The sequence below is a fragment of the Lathyrus oleraceus genome, chromosome 1 (assembly GCF_024323335.1).
Source record: "Lathyrus oleraceus cultivar Zhongwan6 chromosome 1, CAAS_Psat_ZW6_1.0, whole genome shotgun sequence".
Taxonomy (NCBI): Eukaryota; Viridiplantae; Streptophyta; class Magnoliopsida; order Fabales; family Fabaceae; genus Lathyrus; species Lathyrus oleraceus.
Genome location: NC_066579.1, coordinates 255,741,624 through 255,759,408, shown reverse-complemented (window position 1 = coordinate 255,759,408; position 17,785 = coordinate 255,741,624).

The window sequence follows — 17,785 nt, the reverse complement described above, 5'->3', positions numbered from 1 at the left end:
AGGAATGCTTAAAGGAACTTGATAGTTTAGACGAACTACAACCGTGGGAAGTTGAGGAAGAAGACTTGAAGAAGGAGGTTACCGACGAAAAAGCGCCTATTGAATTGAAAATACTACCTTCTACTTTGAAGTATGTATTCCTAGATGAGACCGAAGCAAAACCGGTCATCATAAGCAACCTTTTGACAAATGATGAAGAAGCCCGCTTGATCCATGTGCTAAAAAAAAATCAAGAAGCCATGGGTTGGACTCTTTCCGATCTAAAAGGAATTAGCCCTTCCTATTGCATGCACAAGATCTTGATGGAAGAGGATTTTAAGCCGGTAGCTCAACCACAACGCCGCTTAAATCCTACCATGAAAGAGGTTGTAAGAAAAGAAGTTGTAAAGTTGTTGGATGCGGGAATGATTTACCCGATCTCGGATAGTCCATGGGTTAGTCCCGTGCATGTGGTTCCGAAGAAAGGTGGAATTACCGTGATCCGGAATGACAAGGATGAATTGATCCCTACCAAAGTTGCAACGGGGTGGCGAATGTGTATTGATTATAGGCGGTTGAATACCGCAACTCGAAAGGACCATTTTCCACTCCCGTTCATGGATCAAATGCTCGAAAGACTCTCGGGCCAGCAATACTATTGTTTCTTGGATGGCTATTCCGGGTATAACCAAATTGCGGTTGACCCGGCCGATCATGAAAAGACGGCTTTCACATGTCCGTTTGGAGTGTTCGCATACCGAAAAATGCCCTTTGGGTTGTGCAATGCACCGACGACTTTCCAACGATGTGTGCAAGCCATTTTTGCCGACCTTATTGAGAAAACAATGGAAGTCTTCATGGATGACTTCTCGGTATTTGGTGGATCCTTTAGTCTATGCTTGGCAAACTTGAAAACGGTGCTTGAACGATGTGTAAAGACCAATCTTGTGCTTAATTGGGAGAAGTGTCACTTCATGGTGACCCTGGGGATAGTGCTTGGCCATAAAGTCTCTTCAAGGGGGCTTGAAGTTGATCGTGCTAAGGTTGAAGTGATTGAAAAGTTACCTCCTCCGGTGAATGTGAAGGGAATCCGAAGCTTTTTGGGGCACGCCGGGTTCTATCGGCGCTTTATCAAGGACTTCTCAAAGGTGGCTAAGCCTTTGAGCAATTTGCTAGCGAAGGACCAGGTATTTCTCTTAACCGATGAATGTTTGCAAGCTTTTGAAACTTTAAAAGAAAAATTGGTTACCGCTCCGATTATAGTCGCTCCAAATTGGAATTTAAATTTTGAGCTAATGTGTGATGGTAGCGACTATGCAATTGGAGCGGTACTTGGCCAAAGAAAAGAAAAAAAAATTCATGCGATACATTACGCAAGTAAAGTTCTTAATGAGGCTCAAATTAACTACGCCACAACTGAAAAAGAATTACTTGCGATAGTGTATGCGCTTGAAAAGTTTAGATCTTATCTTATAGGGTCTAAAGTCGTAGTGTATACCGACCACGCGGCGATTAAATATTTGTTCACCAAACCGGATTCGAAGCAAAGGCTCATCCGTTGGATCCTCTTGTTGCAAGAATTTGATGTTGAAATCAAAGACAAGAAAGGATCGGAAAATTTGGTGGCGGATCATTTATCCCGCTTGGTGAATGTGGAGGTTACCGCGTCGGAGAAGGAAATCCGGGAAGAATTTCCTGATGAAAAACTGTTCAAAATTCAAGTTAGGCCGTGGTTTGCAGACTTTGCAAATCACAAGGCTAGTGGTTTTGTGCCTCCCGACCTAACTTCGAACCAAAAAAGGAAGTTTCTTTCGGATGCTAAGTATTACGTATGGGATGACCCGTACTTGTTTAAGTTGGGTAGTGATAACCTTTTAAGGAGATGCGTTACTGGCGATGAAGCGCAGAGCATCCTTTGGCATTGTCACAACTCGCCTTACGGCGGACACTATAATGGGGTGAGAACGGCCACTAAAATCCTTCAGTCGGGATTTTATTGGCCCACTATTTTCAAAGACGCACATACCCATGCGCAAAGTTGTGATAGTTGCCAAAGAAGCGGTGGGATTGGTAAGAGAGACGAGATGCCTCTCCAAAACATCCAAGAGGTCGAAGTATTTGATTGTTGGGGCATTGATTTTGTAGGACCATTCCCACCCTCTTATAGTAACGAGTATATGCTTGTCGCAGTTGATTACGTTTCTAAGTGGGTTGAGGCGATTGCCTCACCTCGGGCGGATGCGAAAACGGTGATAAATTTTTTGAAGAAAAACATATTTTCCCGTTTCGGAACCCCCCGAGTGTTGATAAGTGACGGAGGGTCACACTTTTGTAATGCACCATTGGAAAGCATTTTAAAACATTACGGTGTATCACACAGAGTGGCAACTCCGTATCACCCACAGGCTAATGGGCAAGCTGAGGTCTCTAATCGTGAGATTAAGAGAATCCTCGAAAAAACTGTGTCAAATTCGAAAAAAGAGTGGTCACAGAAATTGGATGAAGCGTTATGGGCATACCGTACCGCCTTTAAAGCTCCAATTGGCCTAACTCCTTTTCAATTGGTGTTTGGTAAAACTTGCCATTTGCCGGTTGAATTGGAGCACAAAGCCTTGTGGGCTCTGAAATTTTTAAATTTTGAAAATGATTTGGCCGGTGAGAAAAGGAAGGTGCAACTGCTTGAGTTGGAGGAGATGCGCAATGCCGCATACCACTCAAGCTGGTTGTACAAAGAGAAGGTAAAAAAATACCATGACAAAAAGCTCCGAAAGAAAGAATTTGTGTCGGGACAGTTGGTCCTCTTGTTCAATTCCAGGTTGAAGTTATTCCCCGGAAAGTTGAAATCAAAATGGTCCGGGCCATTTCGGGTCAAAGAAGTTAAGGAGTACGGAGCTATTGTCATTGAGGACCTGGAAAAGAAGGACAGTTGGACCGTTAATGGCCAACGTTTGAAGGTTTATCTTGGCGGTCATGTGGATCACGAGAGCTGTGCTAGTCCGTTGGATGCTCCTCTGTGAGCATCACACCGTCGAGCTTAGCCGACGTTAAACAAGCGCTTGTTGGGAGGCACCCCAACATTGTAAGTATTTACAGTTTTTCTGTTCTGTTGTAGTGGGATTCCAATTGTTATGACTTTGCTTAAATGTACCTGGAATGCTGTCTTTGAAAAGCCAATTGTTGTCATGCTCGCTTGATGCTCGCTTGGCGAAGCAGTAGCGAGCAGATTCGCTAGCTGCTCGCTAGGCGAAGCAGCAGCGAGCGCTGCGTGACAGCACTAATTAAACCTCAGCAGGCCATGCATTTTGGGCCCAAACAAAATTTCTTTTTAACTTCTGCTCTCACGAACACTCACCACACTCTATCACTTTTTCATCTCACTCAAACTGTAAACCCTAGCATTGCATCCCTAACCTACTGTGCATTTCAAATTCAACAGAGCTAAAATCAGGTTTGCCTCTTCTTCATTACTTTCTGTTTCTTTCTGTTTCCAAAATTGCTTGAAATTTCTGAACATGAGACATTGAGGATGAAGTTGTTGGTATGGGAAACTTTAGGTTTTGCATGTGGGGATTTTAGGTTTTGCATTTGGGAATTTTAGGTTTTGCATGTGGGTTTATAATTACATATAGCATAGAACGATTCTTTTCCTGTTAGACCATTTTGTTCTGAAATTGACACCATGAGAGACTTGGGTTTTTGGAAAATTTCACTGAAAATACTGCAGAATCCAAAAACCCGTAAGGTTCGCTAGCAACTCGCTAGGCGAATCAGAGGCGAGCATTCGCTGCCACTTCGCTAGGCGAAGCAGCAGCGAGCATGACACTAATGTGAATTCTGGTTTTGCTGTCTAATCTATTTTGTGTGTGTTGCTTCCTCTTTATGTTTTGCAGATGGAATCTAGATCCGGAGCTTCAAAGAAGAGAAAGGGAGGGAACACTTCCCGTCCCGTAACAATACAGTTTGATACCGACAAATTTGTCGGGCCGAAGCAAGCCGCAAGGTACATTGCTTTGGAGAAGCGGAAAATTCTACCGGAGAAGAGATTCATCATCAACCCTCAAGGCACGAACAGAGCATTCGCCGGGTTGATTGACACCAAAAAGTGGGATCGGTTAATTTCCCCACTTGAGCATTATGATATCACAACGGTGCGTGAGTTCTATGCGAACGCACTGCCGGATGATGACGAGCCATTTACATGGACATCTAGAGTGGCCGGCCGTCCTGTTGCGTTTGATCGGGATGCAATTAACCGCGTCCTAGGGGAACCGCTCCAACTGGGAGCCGAGGAGAGAGACACCTACCATACAGACTTACGGCTTCACCGGGATATTGAAGCAATTTCTGCTGCCTTGCTGTTAAGAGGGAAATCAGTTGAGCTGAACCCATCTGGGGTTCCCATGAGATACCATAGGGAGGACATGACTCCCTTGGCTCAACTGATCCTTCTGTTGGTTCTGACAAACATCCAACCCAGGTCTCATACTTCTACAGTGCCGATCCCAGTGGCACACTTGGTACACTGCATCCTCACTAACGTCCAGATTAATGTGGCGAGGATTATTGCTTATGAGCTTAAGCCCGTGATTGAAAGCGGGCTAAAGTCGGGGGCTCGTGTGAATTGTCCCATGGCTTTCCCCTGCCTAATCATGAGTTTGTGCATACAAGCGAGGGTGAGGCTACCCTCTAGGGGTCAGGTAAGGATCCTGTCGCCCATTGATGACAGGTACGTGGCCAAGTATTGCAGGGCGAAGAATGTTAGAGGTAGTGCAGCTGCTGAGGGTACCCGGGCTTCTGATGGTCCTGGTACTTCTACTCTCGGACCCGATCCTTATCTGCAGGCTGTCTACAATTACAACTGGGACTGGATGGCGGCAACTTAGCGTGCCATGCTCGATATGCATGATTCTATGCAGCGGTTACAGCTGCAGGGAAGTGACCCCACCAGTGATCACTCATTGATAACGCATGAGCAGTTTGTGCTTAACGCTAACTGGCCTGTGGACAGGCCTGTGTTTGGTGAGGGGGCGGGTGCTGGTGCGTCTTCTGGTGCTGCTGATAATGATGATGATGATGAGGCTACCGGTTCTGAAGCCGGTAGTGAGGAGGGTTCTGAGTCCTTGGAGGGCTAAGTTTTTTATTTTTTATTTTATGTTTTATTTCTACTGTATTTCCAGAATTCTGTATTTTGATTTTGACTTTATACTTTTGGGGTGTTTTGTCCCCCAGGAACAAATTTAAATTTTGAAGTTAACATTATTATTTGTTTTAAATTTTGTTTGTTTTAATAAATTTTTGGTTGGTTGAGTGGCAAACCTTCTAGATTGGTTGCTCCTCAAAGAAGTATCCAATGAAGGTGCATCCGAGCTTGGATGGCAATGATAAGAATAAACAAGTGAATAAGGCTAAGGTACATGGTTACCTCCAGCTAGAATTTTAGAATGCACTAAGAACTTTAATCTTTTTTTGTAATTGAGTATTGTCTTTTTGCAACATAATTGAATGAATGTTTCATCTAGGACTTAAAACCACAAATTGTGAGGAAACCTTCATTGTACACTTAAATGCTGGATTCTAATAAGTTTTGTTGATTCATGCTTTGTCTTTTATTATTGTGAATATGTGGAAGCAATTAGAAATGATCAAGGCACTTGTTTTCTATCGAGCACAACCAGTTCCAAATACAACTTACCTGTGAGCAGAGAGAGTATTCGTTAACCCCTTTGAGCTTAAACAGTTGAATCTCAGCTTGAAATAAAGCGAGATTTCAAAAATCTTTTTTTTTTACAACCCGGAAAATCTTGATTATTGTTCTTTTTTCGTAAAAAGTTAAGAGCATTCACTTAAGGTGAGTAAGAAATAAGTTGGGGAGAATGAAAATGAGAATCAGTAAGTGCCACAACTCTTGAAAAACCGAGCAAGCATTGAAAATAAAAAGTAGAAAAGAAAAACATCTGTTTTGTAAATATGATGTGAAAGAAAAGAGAAAAAAATATAATATAGAGAAAATAAAAATGAATGCTTGCTTGGAAGAAAAATAGTGAAAAACAAAAATTGAGTTGTGAGATAAGAGTTGTGAAGGTTTCAAATGAGAAACAAATAGAACGAAGTTGAGATGTGTGAATAATGTACAGTGAATGTCTCTTTTGCATCGGAAATTTTGTTTTCAATGGCCTTAGAAATGACCCTTGTTTGTTAACCTAACCAAGCTTCAACCGAAAATTCCTTAGTGATCTTCGTGCTTCCACATTACCATTTATAATTGTTAGACATTGTATGAATCGAATTGATTTCTTCATTATTTGTTAGAGCGTGAGATTATTCCCGTGGTTGCAAACGCGTAAATTCTTCAATCCTTATTCGAAGAGGAGAGATAGGGTGATTCATTCAAGATAATATTGTTGTAGATAGATACATATTTCGCATTGCTCCTAAGTCTTAGTTCTTGTGTATTATTTTATTCGAACCATTGGAAATTTGTATCTGCTGATTCGCTTGTGTTTGAGTCGTTTTATCCAACTTCGGAGAAACCTTTTTCTTAAAGCAAATCCTCTTGTCCTTCAAGAGGCATACTTTGCTTGAGGACAAGCAAGAATCTAGTTGGGGAGAGTTGTTAGATACCCAAAAATGCTAATTTGAGCTATCAAATATGGGTATCTTTCACTCCATTTCCTTGCTAAAGTGTTCGAAACCACATTTGTTTTGGATGAAATGCAATTCAATGATAAACGATCTTGGTACCTTTGATTTGTGTGTTATTGTGCAGGAAGTAGGCATGCAATAATAGAAAGTGAAGACACAAGAAATTTGGCAAAGGGATCAAATAAAACAAGCATTCATCAGCTTGCTCGCTAGGCGAGGGTTGTGGCGAAGGACTTGCTAGGCGAGCGTCCAGCGAAAGCCCAGCGAAAAGCTCCAGTATTTTACAGTGGCAAACATGACCACACTCGCTAGGCGAGCTTTCAGCGAGGTGTGTGGCGAACACGTCCAGACTTGGTGAAAAGCGCAGCCAGCACTCACTCGCTAGGCGAGCCTTTAGCGAGCTCCCAGCGAGCATTCCAGTAGCAAAACCTCTCAACCTCGCTGGAGCGAAGGTTGAAGCGTGGTATTCGCTAGGCAAAGGATTTGTTCGCTCAGCGAACATGACAGTCTGGCAATGGTTGTTTCTCTGGGCGCAGGTGCCTCAGGTGCCTCATTTAGGGGCTCGCTAGGCGAGCCATTCTGCTTGCCTAGCGAGCAAGACAGCCCAGTAGCAGCTCTATAAGTAGCAAGGGCTACTTTTTGGAGCCATACCTTATTTTTCCATACTTTTGTACTTTTTCGAGATATTTTACAGCATTGTTCTAAGGATCTTTTGTGACCTAGAAACCATTTTTCTTCATCTCTTAACCATCTTTCACAAAAAGAAGGTGGATTCCCATCCAATCTCGATTATTCGACCCGGATGTTGATCAACCTTCTTCCGAAACTTGTTGACCAAGCTACCATGAAAATGAGTAGCTAAGTCCTTCATTTTGTCAAGGTTAGATGTAGATGATCATTAGCTTTGTGTGTAAATGTAAGGATCTTCATTTGTAAACTCTTTAATGGTGAATATATGGTGAAAACTTTGTTCTTATTGAAAACTCTTTGTGTTGGTTTATGATCGAGAGATGTTTACCAACTCTTAACCTAGGTTTTCATCCAATCTTGTTTGTTAGCTAGAGATAGTAATGAATGATTTTGTTCACCATAAGGTTGAACCAAAAAGTTGTCATTTTGATAGATTGTGTTAGAGATAAACAATGGATCAAAATGGGAAAACTTACAATGTGTGTTAGAGATAAACACATTGGGAGGACTTTGTCAAATAGTTTATCATCTAAAGGAGTTTATAAGTTTTATTGATCTAACATATACATGAAAAGTGATCGTCGAACCCTAACTTTGGCAATATTTCTCAAATATTCAAACCAAAACTTTTACCTCATTTTATTACACTTTTATGCAAGATACCGTGACAAATACCAAAACCCCATTGTTACCTTAAGCTAAGAATTAAAACAACTGTCGAAAGGCGGTGATATCTCACAATCCCTGTGAATACGTTAACAAAAACCCGACACTTAAAATTACATTCAATAGTAAGCATAAAACATTCTCGGTATCCCAAGTGATAAGTCAGAAGTTATTTCCACTACTCAGACTGAAGATTGCTCATGACTTACCTTTATTATCCCCAGCAAGAGTCATTGGCCCATGCGCCGCCTCTATTATCTTTCCCTATTTCTGCCGATGCTGACAGGCATGAAGTTTTTCCGGTATTCAGACCGAAGTGGCATTCAGGCCAATTTTCCGATGTTCAGATCGAAGAAGTTTCTGACATTCAGGTCGATGCAACTTGTGGCATTCAGGCCAGTTTCCGGTATTCAGACCGAAGTGGCGTTCAGGCCAGTTTTCCGATGTTCAGATCGAAGAAGTTTCCGACGTTCAGGTCGATGAAACTTGCGGCATTCAGGCCAGTTTTTCGATGTTCAAATCGAAGAAGTTTCCGACATTCAGGTCGATGCAACTTGTGGCATTCAGGCCAGTTTTCGGTATTCAGACCGAAGTGGCATTCAGGCCAGTTTCCGGTATTTAGACCGAAGTGGCGTTCAGGCCAGTTTTCCGATGTTCAGATCAAAGAAGTTTCCGACGTTCAGGTCGATGCAACTTGTGGCATTCAGGCCAATTTTCCGATATTCAGATCGAAGTGGCATTCAGGCCAATTTTCCGATATTCAGATCGAAGTGGCATTCAGGCCAGTTTTCCGATGTTCAGATCGAAGAAGTTTCCGACATTCAGGTTGACGCAACTTGTGGCATTCAGGCTAGCCTCTCGGTGTTCAGACCGATATTAATAATCTCATATCTTCCGATGTTCAGATCGAAGTCATTTCCAGTATTCAGACTGATGAGCGGCATTCAGGCCATGGTTATTTCTGTGTTACCATTTATTTTGGTATCCAGGTTAACATTCTTTTTCGGTATTCAAACTGACTCTCACCGCACCAGACGGATTCTTCTTCCAAGACCACCTCTTTGCCGATTCTGACAGGCATTGTTACTTCACTTCACTTCAGTGCAAATTTTCGGGCTTTTATTGTATTCAATCCCTTGATACCTCGAAAGTACGAAAGCCGCTGCTATCTTCTTTTCGGGTCTCAGTTGATTGAATAGGGGCAGCTGTAATACCTCAAAATTTGCCCCCCTCATTCATGCATTCATTTTTAGGTCATTTAACATTTCATATTGCATTTCATCATGTCAATCGGAATTAGATCCAAGAAGCTTGAATATCATCCAAGACACTTTGTGGGTCCTATCTGGGTGATCAGTCAACACAAGGGAAGGGCTTGAGATACTTCCAACATGTTCAAATGGGGTCTATTCATCAGTCAAAACGTTAATCTTGAAGAAGCAAAAGTTTGTTCATGAGCTGTCATGCTCGCTAGGTGAGCAGAATGGGTCGCCTAGCGAGTCCCAAGAAAAGCCACCAGAATCACCTACGCTCAGAGGAATTTCTTGAACTGTCATGCTCGCTAGGAGAAGCCCACGCGTTTTGAAAAAAAAACGAAAAACAAATAAATAAATAAATAAATAAAATATAACAGAAAAATCTTGGACTTGGACCTCTCTCATTTGAGCCCACAAAGCCACGAAAATCAGGTTATAAATTCTAAAAAAAATCAGTGGAAAAACCCTAGAGAGATTCTAACTAATTCAGAGCAACCTCTAGAGACTGAAGGGAACTCATCTGCAAAGAACCAATTCCCTCTCATATAAACCCTAAGATTGTTCTGCAAAGCGAACGGTGCAATTCAATTTCAATCGATCCTCCCCAATCAGGTATGCCCTATTTCCACTACTTTATACTCTCAACCTGAAATTTCTGAATGTATGAGGTATTATGGGTGAATTTGGAAGAGTGGGTATCGTTAGGTTTTGCACGTGGGTATATGTTTTAGTATGTATGTCATGCCTTGATGTGTGGATCCTTACCCCCCCCCCCCCTGACTTTGAATTTTGATACCCTTTTGATGCATGTGTTTGACAAGAGGTTTAGGCCTCCTACACTTGGTTGCTTTTTGTGAGCTATTTTTGTGAATTTTAATGGCATGATTCCTGTGGTTACATTTTGATTTGGGGCAACTCTTGATTGCACCCCATCTTGTCACTCTAACCTGTTTGTTGAGTTTTTTGTGAGGGCTCACATGACTCCTGAAAGGATAGCTTGCTTGGCATTCCACTTTATTTGTGGGATACCATTTGGAGATTTATTCCGATTACCTGTATTGACTTGCTTTCTTTGATGGTGCCAGCTCGAGAGATCTCTGGGTTTCTTATTTCTTTAGCTGTTATTACTTCGGATCTTTATCCGTGTGGTAGATCTCTTGATCCTTTATCTTTCCCGCATTTGACTGCTTTCTTAGCTGGAAGACTTCGATAGGAGGCAATGTTTTCTTTTGTTTGTTTACTTTTGTGCCCAAAGACCTCCAAGAAGAGGCATCAGTGCTAAAGACCTCCCTGAAGAGGCAATTGACGGATAAAAGGGATTAGTAATCAATCCCCCGTTATTCAGTGTGTCGTTCTTTATGCTCGCACTACGTGTCGAAGCTTCAGAACAAAAGCCCAAGATCTTTTGTCCGGTCAGTCAGTGGAGAGGGTTCCACCTTTCTGAATCCCCACTTTTTGTCATGAGATCACCCTGTCCAGGATTAAGAGCTATGAGGTCTTATCCTCATTACCCTTTTGATCTGCTCACCCTGACGTTCAATGTCAATGGTTAAGAGCCCATTTGATTACCTATTCCATGGCTTGTTTGTCGAGGTTGATATGATCCCTCTTGACTAAAGCCCTACCCATGTATGTTTAAGCCCCCTTGTTGGCATTTTACTTTATGCATGTTTGTTTTGTATGGTGTGATCGTCTCCCCATAGGATTGCTAGGCTTCGTATAGTCTCTCGTTTGCATGTCAATTAAGGTAGCACTGTTCCTTCGTCTAGGACTTCCTTTTTTGCATGAGCATTCCTAGAACCCAAACAAACTCATTGATTTTTCTTCTCCTAAGAACACGTTAACTCCTTCTACTACAGGCGAGTAAGTTTCCAAAGGTCGAGCATCCGGTAGATTGCGTAGTAACGTCGTTCATCTAAAAAATACAACCCTTAATCCGTAGGTAGCCGAACTACGGTTTGCTCTGATTCTCATTCCAGATGAGATACGTAGGCATAAGACGCGATGTCTTAGCGAGCACACTCCTCTTTAGCCCATAGGCATCCGAGCTACGAAGACTCTGATTCTCATATCCATATGAGATACGTATGCAGTGGATGCGATATCCGTGTGAGTCATTTTCTTTTGACTCCCCCTCTTTTAGCAAATAGTACATTAGATAAACCCACACCCTTTAGACAAGAACAACAAAAGTGGATCCCGTAGAGTACTACGGATGCATAGGGGTGCTAATACCTTCCCTTCGCATAATCGACTCTCGAACCCAAGATTTGGTTACGAGACCTTGTCTTTTCCTTTCCTTTTTTCAGGTTTACTTCGAGCGTTTCCTTTCCCTTCTTTGGGATAAATAACGCACGGTGGCGACTCTTCTGTCATTTCTTTCTCGCCGGTGGTTTTTTCGCATCTCCTTTTTCAGGTTGCGACACTAGGATAAATCCCTTGGCCATTGTTTGGTAATTTGAAGGGATTTTAGGTTTTGACCAAATTAAAATGTATTTTGTTCATTTTTAATGTGATTTTTAATTGATTAAATGTTTTAAAATTTTGTTGAGCCATTTTTATGGTCTTGTGATGTTCGACTTTCTGTTTGGGCCTTGGTCATGGTTGATTTTCCTTTTGTTGGATCAAAACCATTGGATTTAAGGGATTGATGAAATGTACATTTCATCTCCCAAAATAAATGGATGATTTTGGTTTGATGAAATTCCTCTCATGATCAATTTGTGTTTCTATCTTCCCCTCCCTTTCCATCTTCATACCTATTCTTTCCCATTCCTCCATTTGACCAATGAAATCTCTAATGTCTAAAGGCTAATTGATTCATCAATCACCTTGTGTCAGATGAATCAATACAAGTATGACTGAGATATGTCCCTCCCATTTTTTTAGTGTGTGGTATCTTTTAGGAGTTTGGTTCCTTGTACCAAATCTCTAACATGCATTAACACCTATATTTTTATTGCCCGACCTCAGATAGTTGTGACTTCTACATAAGTCCAATTACGATTGCTTAACATAAAGCTAAATTTGACCCTCAAGGCATATCATTCTAGTAAGTGAGATTGTAAGTCTCCCATTCTTCATGGCATTGTGTGGAGATTTGACCTTTTTTCCTTTCATGAGAGCTAGTGGCATACTTGTTGAATTATCCAAGTTGGAGCCCTTCTCATGGAAGATGTCTTGGTTTAAGGATTCATATTTGTGAATGAATGGTTGAGTGTTCTCCAAAGAATGACTTAATCAATTAAAAGTCACCTCTATCACCACTAACACTTGACTAACATTTGGCTAACTCTTGTTAATATTGCTTTACATTCAAGTCATTTACAATTATGCAGTTTAAATTTCATTCATTTATCATCCATTGCCATTTACATTTCATATAACTTGTTTATGTTTCAAGTCATTTTCACTTTGCTCATTTGAGCCATATCTTGTGATTATATATATTATTTGCTTGCTATTGGTTTTGATTGTGGTCTTAGGACCTTAAAACATTTAATAACAAGAAAAACCCTAAAAAACATTTGGTGGACTGTTGAACTTGATCTGAACATCTGGACTTAGGATTAGGAAACTTTCCCTGTGCTAAAGGACTTGGCCAATGCCAACATTCTGAGACTGGGCTATCTCTGATTTTTTTCCTTCATCTGATGCAAGACCTTGAGGATTTCTTGGATTCATCTGTTACTCTGTCTTTATGCTTAATTATTATTTTGATCTTGTGTCTGATGTTTTGTTCTAAGTTGATCAAGGAATATTTTATCTTGTACATTGGAAGAAAATGAAGACTGCTAGCTATTGGAATGCTTGCTTGGATGTGGCCATCTTTATTTGATGCCTTGATCTTTATGATGTCTAGATATTACTTACTTCTTATTGATCATTGCTTGATTAAAGTCCAAAGGAAAATGGGTTTCTATATGACATTCTTGTCTGTTGGATTGCACCCCATTGGTCAGATCTTTTCAACTCTTAACTTTTAAATTTATACTTAGGATAGCCTCTTCATCTCCTCCCACTTATTAAATTTCAAAATCTCTCCCTCTTTTCAAAAACTTTTCTTTGCTTGTGATTTCAAACTTAGACATTGTTTAATGATTAAAAACTTTGCCCTTATGCCATTGAATTTTCAAACTCTTTCTTAAATCAAATTTGTAAATAAACTTAACCATATTGACTTAAATTTCAAAAGACCAAAAGAACTAATAACCCCATTCAAATTTGTGGCCCTTTGTGCCTTTCTTTATTAAACTTTTATTAAAATCAATTCACCAACTCATTTGAAATTTTTACCATGAACTACGAGGTTTTGATCCCTCATTTTTATGTTGGTGTGTAGGCACGAGACCGAAGGTCTTGTCAAACACAAAAATAGAATCAATTAATTCTTTTCTCACCCCACACTCTATTTTTACTCAAACAACTTTTATACCAAGACATATGCACACATAAAAAGGGCTCCCTAGGAGTACCTAGGACACTTTGGGTGCTAACACCTTCACTCTAGGTAACCAACCCCCTTACCTGTAATCTATGGCATTTTATTAGTTTTGATTTGAAAACTTCTTATCTTTGGGTTTTGTTCGTGCTTTTCCCTTTTCCTTTAGAAACAATAAAAATGCGATGGTGACTCTGGTTTTATTTACTTCAAGTTTATCCATAGCTTGATGGTCATGAATTTACCGCTACACATATCTCCTGATGGGAATGCCCGGGCTGAACCTGAAGGTGAAAAGGCAGGGGAGGAGAAAACTACCAAGGAGGATCTATTTTCCCTAAGAGTCTGTATGAAGAAAGGTGGGTTGTAGAGGAGGTTCAGTGAGCTTAAGGCTTCTTTATTCTGCCCATTGTGGCTTCTCTTTGTAACCACATGCTTTGGGGATTTTTTTAACCATGCCTTTAGGGGATTTTGTAACCATACCCTTAGGGTTTCTTGTAATGATTAATGAGATTGTGGACTTAGATACATTTACTTATTTTTCTTAAGTAAACTACTTTTTTAGAATATCTTGAACAAGTTTCTCGCCAGTTTATGGATCAGTAAAGCGGCAAGGATTCCTCCATGAGGATCCATCATGAATAATTTCCTCTTGGGAGACAAGGATTGTATCATGAGATTCCAACATGAATAATGGCCCAATGGATTCCAAGGATTCCTCCATGAGGATCCAACATACATAATTGGAATTTTTGACAAGATTCTCAACACCATTCCTTAACTCCTACAAAAACAAGAACAATAATCTACCAAAATTCATATAATAATGTGGGGCGTGTCATTAAAAATCCATGTGTCTCGCTATAAAATGCGATGGAAAAGAGTACCCCCACTCAAAGTAAAGAGTCTTAAAAAACCATATAATCAGAAAAGGTGATACCTCACCTTAACCAGTCCAATGATAAATTTAAACAAAACAAAACATGTCATAACACCTAAACAAATTAAAGGGCTATTTGTGCGACACCATCACACTCATCTAGAGTAGGGCGACCAAATCTTCATTGTCCATGGATATCCTTTGTGGTTCTATTTTCAACTTCAAGTTCATAGGATTCACTTCTTGTACGTTTGGATATTGGGAGTGAACCACAACCATAGTCGCCGTCTTCAGCTTCAAGTTATCCAGATAACACCTTGGAAGTCTCTTGATCCCCTTGGATAACCCCAACCCGCCCTTTAAGAAGTGGGCACTTCATGTATGGATATCGCGGTTCCCAACTAGTCAGAAGCAGATTGCCTAATGATCATGTTATATGAAGCAAGCGTGCCTATAACAAGATATCATAATTTGATCATCCTTGCACTCTCCTCGACCTCAAACACAGTCTTCACAGTGATATAACCCTCTACCTACCTAAGAATTCGATGAGTGAGCCTTGAAAAACTTTGAGGTTGTTTATATCCTTGCAAAGCCTTTCAAAACCATCCCAGTAAAGGATGTCTATAGAGCTTCATTGATTAACCAGTACTTTCTAAATATCTCAATCATCACACCTTTTAGTTATGACCATGAGGTCGTTATCATGTGGATGGATGCCTGATGCATCCTTCTCAGAGAAGGTGATCTCAAAATCTAGAGCTTATTTCTTTCCTGAAATAAGGCTGGAGGGCGAGCCTGTGGGACAAGTGACTCCAAGCAAAGAGGGGGGTGAATTATGATATTCAAAATTCATGATTAATTTTAAGGTTTTATTATTTAAAATGTAAATTGTGTATGTTTTCATAGAATTCGAGAGAAAAGAAACATAAATAAAATAATAAAGTAAAGTAAATAATAGAATTTAAAGAGATAAGGGTTAGAGAGACAACAACCAAGAATTATCCAATATAATATAATTTATATTATTGTGCGATGAAATATTCCATCCCAATTTTCTTTCTTTCTTGTAGTGCCTTAATCAACCAGATAGCCCTTTAAAAATATTGTTGGGTGATTTTGTTAAGTAAAGAGAGGCTTTAAAAGTATTTTAAGTGTGTGTATGAGTTGCCTTAGTATCTTAGGAGTTACTTTCCTACTTTTACAAGACTTTGTTCACTCATACAGACACAACCATACGAGCCTTTATACTTACTCTCTTTCTCAACTTTAAAGCATTCAAGTTCCTTTTCTAGATATACTGATCACATAAGCAATTTTATGGAACCTTGAATTTTCTACTTGATGAGGATTGATATATCACCAGTAGGGTTAATAATATATCTGTTGGTGTAAGCCCTAGAGGCCAATACTTTTGGTACTTGTATCGAATTATTTATTAATAATAAAAGGCTTTTTCTTTATTATGTTTGTTTAATAAAGTCCCTAGAATAGCTAGTCCGTTTAATGTATCAAGTGTGACTTAATAATGAGATCACATTAAACATAAGGACATTATTCTTAAAGTATCCATAGTCGAGCTTTATTGTGAAGTGGGATAACATTAAAGCATGAAGACTATTATGTTTATAGACTGATGATCACATCTCATGGATCATGGATAAGGAGTTATCAAGTCTCAAACATAGGTATGAATATTAAGAGTAATATTTATACCGGATTGACCCGCTATGAGAATACTATATAGAAAGTTATGCAAAGTGTCATAAGTTGTTCTCATGGTGATAATGATGTATACCACTCTTCGACCTGAAACCACTATGGACCCTAGATGTAGAGTCGAGTGCTTTATTGTTGATCAAACGTTGTCCGTAACTGGATAACCATAAAGACGGTTGATGGGTACTCCACGACGCATGCTAAGGGACATGAGTGACCTAGATGGAATTTGCCCATCCTGCGTAACAGGATAAATGTCTATGGGCCCAATATTGAACTGGACAAGGATGACACGGTCTATGCCTTGTGTTCAATATATACATAAGGGCAAAAGGGAAATTATACATATAATTATTATCACAAAAGGATTTGTCAGATCACATGACATTTTCGTGTCTTGGGTAGCAGTGATGTGTTGCTAGATACCGCTCACTGTTTATTATGTTAAATACGTGATTTAATATAATTACCAATGCCGTGAAAACTTATTGGGTCACACACAAAGGACGGATTGATGAGAGATAGAGCAATTAAGGAATACCGTAATGTACGGTGCCCTTAAGTGAATTATAGAACATCGTAAGGTAAGGTGTACTTAAGTAGAATACGAAACATGGTAAGGTACCACAAGCTTAAGTGATTTTGGAATATTATAAGATATGGGCCATATACACTTGAGTGGGCTTTTTAGCTTGCAACCCACACAAGTGGTTCTATAAATAGAACCCTTGGGTAGAAGCATTGTCACTCTTGCAATTTCGTTTCTTTCTCTCTCTCTCACTCAAAGCCTTCATTCATAGCAGCTAGCACTGGGATTGAAGGAATCCGTTTGTGTGGACTGAGTAGAGGCGTTGTCATCGTTCAACGTTCGTGATCGCCACAAGAGGTAACGATTCTATCACTGATCATGCCCATTCGTAAGGATCATTAAAGGAGAAATTTTAAATTCCGCTGCATTTTGGATCGCCATTCTCCTTCAATATCACCGGTAGGGTTGAGAATAGGCCAAACCGGCCTACAGAGACCTATAGCCTGGCCTATTTAATAAAAAGGCTTGGCTTAGGCTTTTTCAAAATCCTATTTAAATAAATAGGACATGCTTATGCTATGAAATAAGCCTATAAAGCCTTATAGGTGGGTATATATATATATATATATATATATATATATATATATATATATATATATATATATATATATATATATATATATATATATATATATATATATATATATATATACATACACATAAGATCATGTTGTCTATTTAAAAAAAAGGTAAAGTGGACTATATGAAAGCCTTAATGTGAAATAGGTTTTTAGGCCATGCCAAACTATTAAAAAGGTCAAGCAAGGCAAAAAAGGCCTATAATAGGTCATATACTAGAGTTATGCCTTAAATGTTTATCACAGACAAGACTCATGCATTCTAAGGTCTGGCATGGCCTGACCTATTTCCATCCCTAATCACCACTGGCTTCAATATTCATCAACAATTTTTGTCATAAAAAC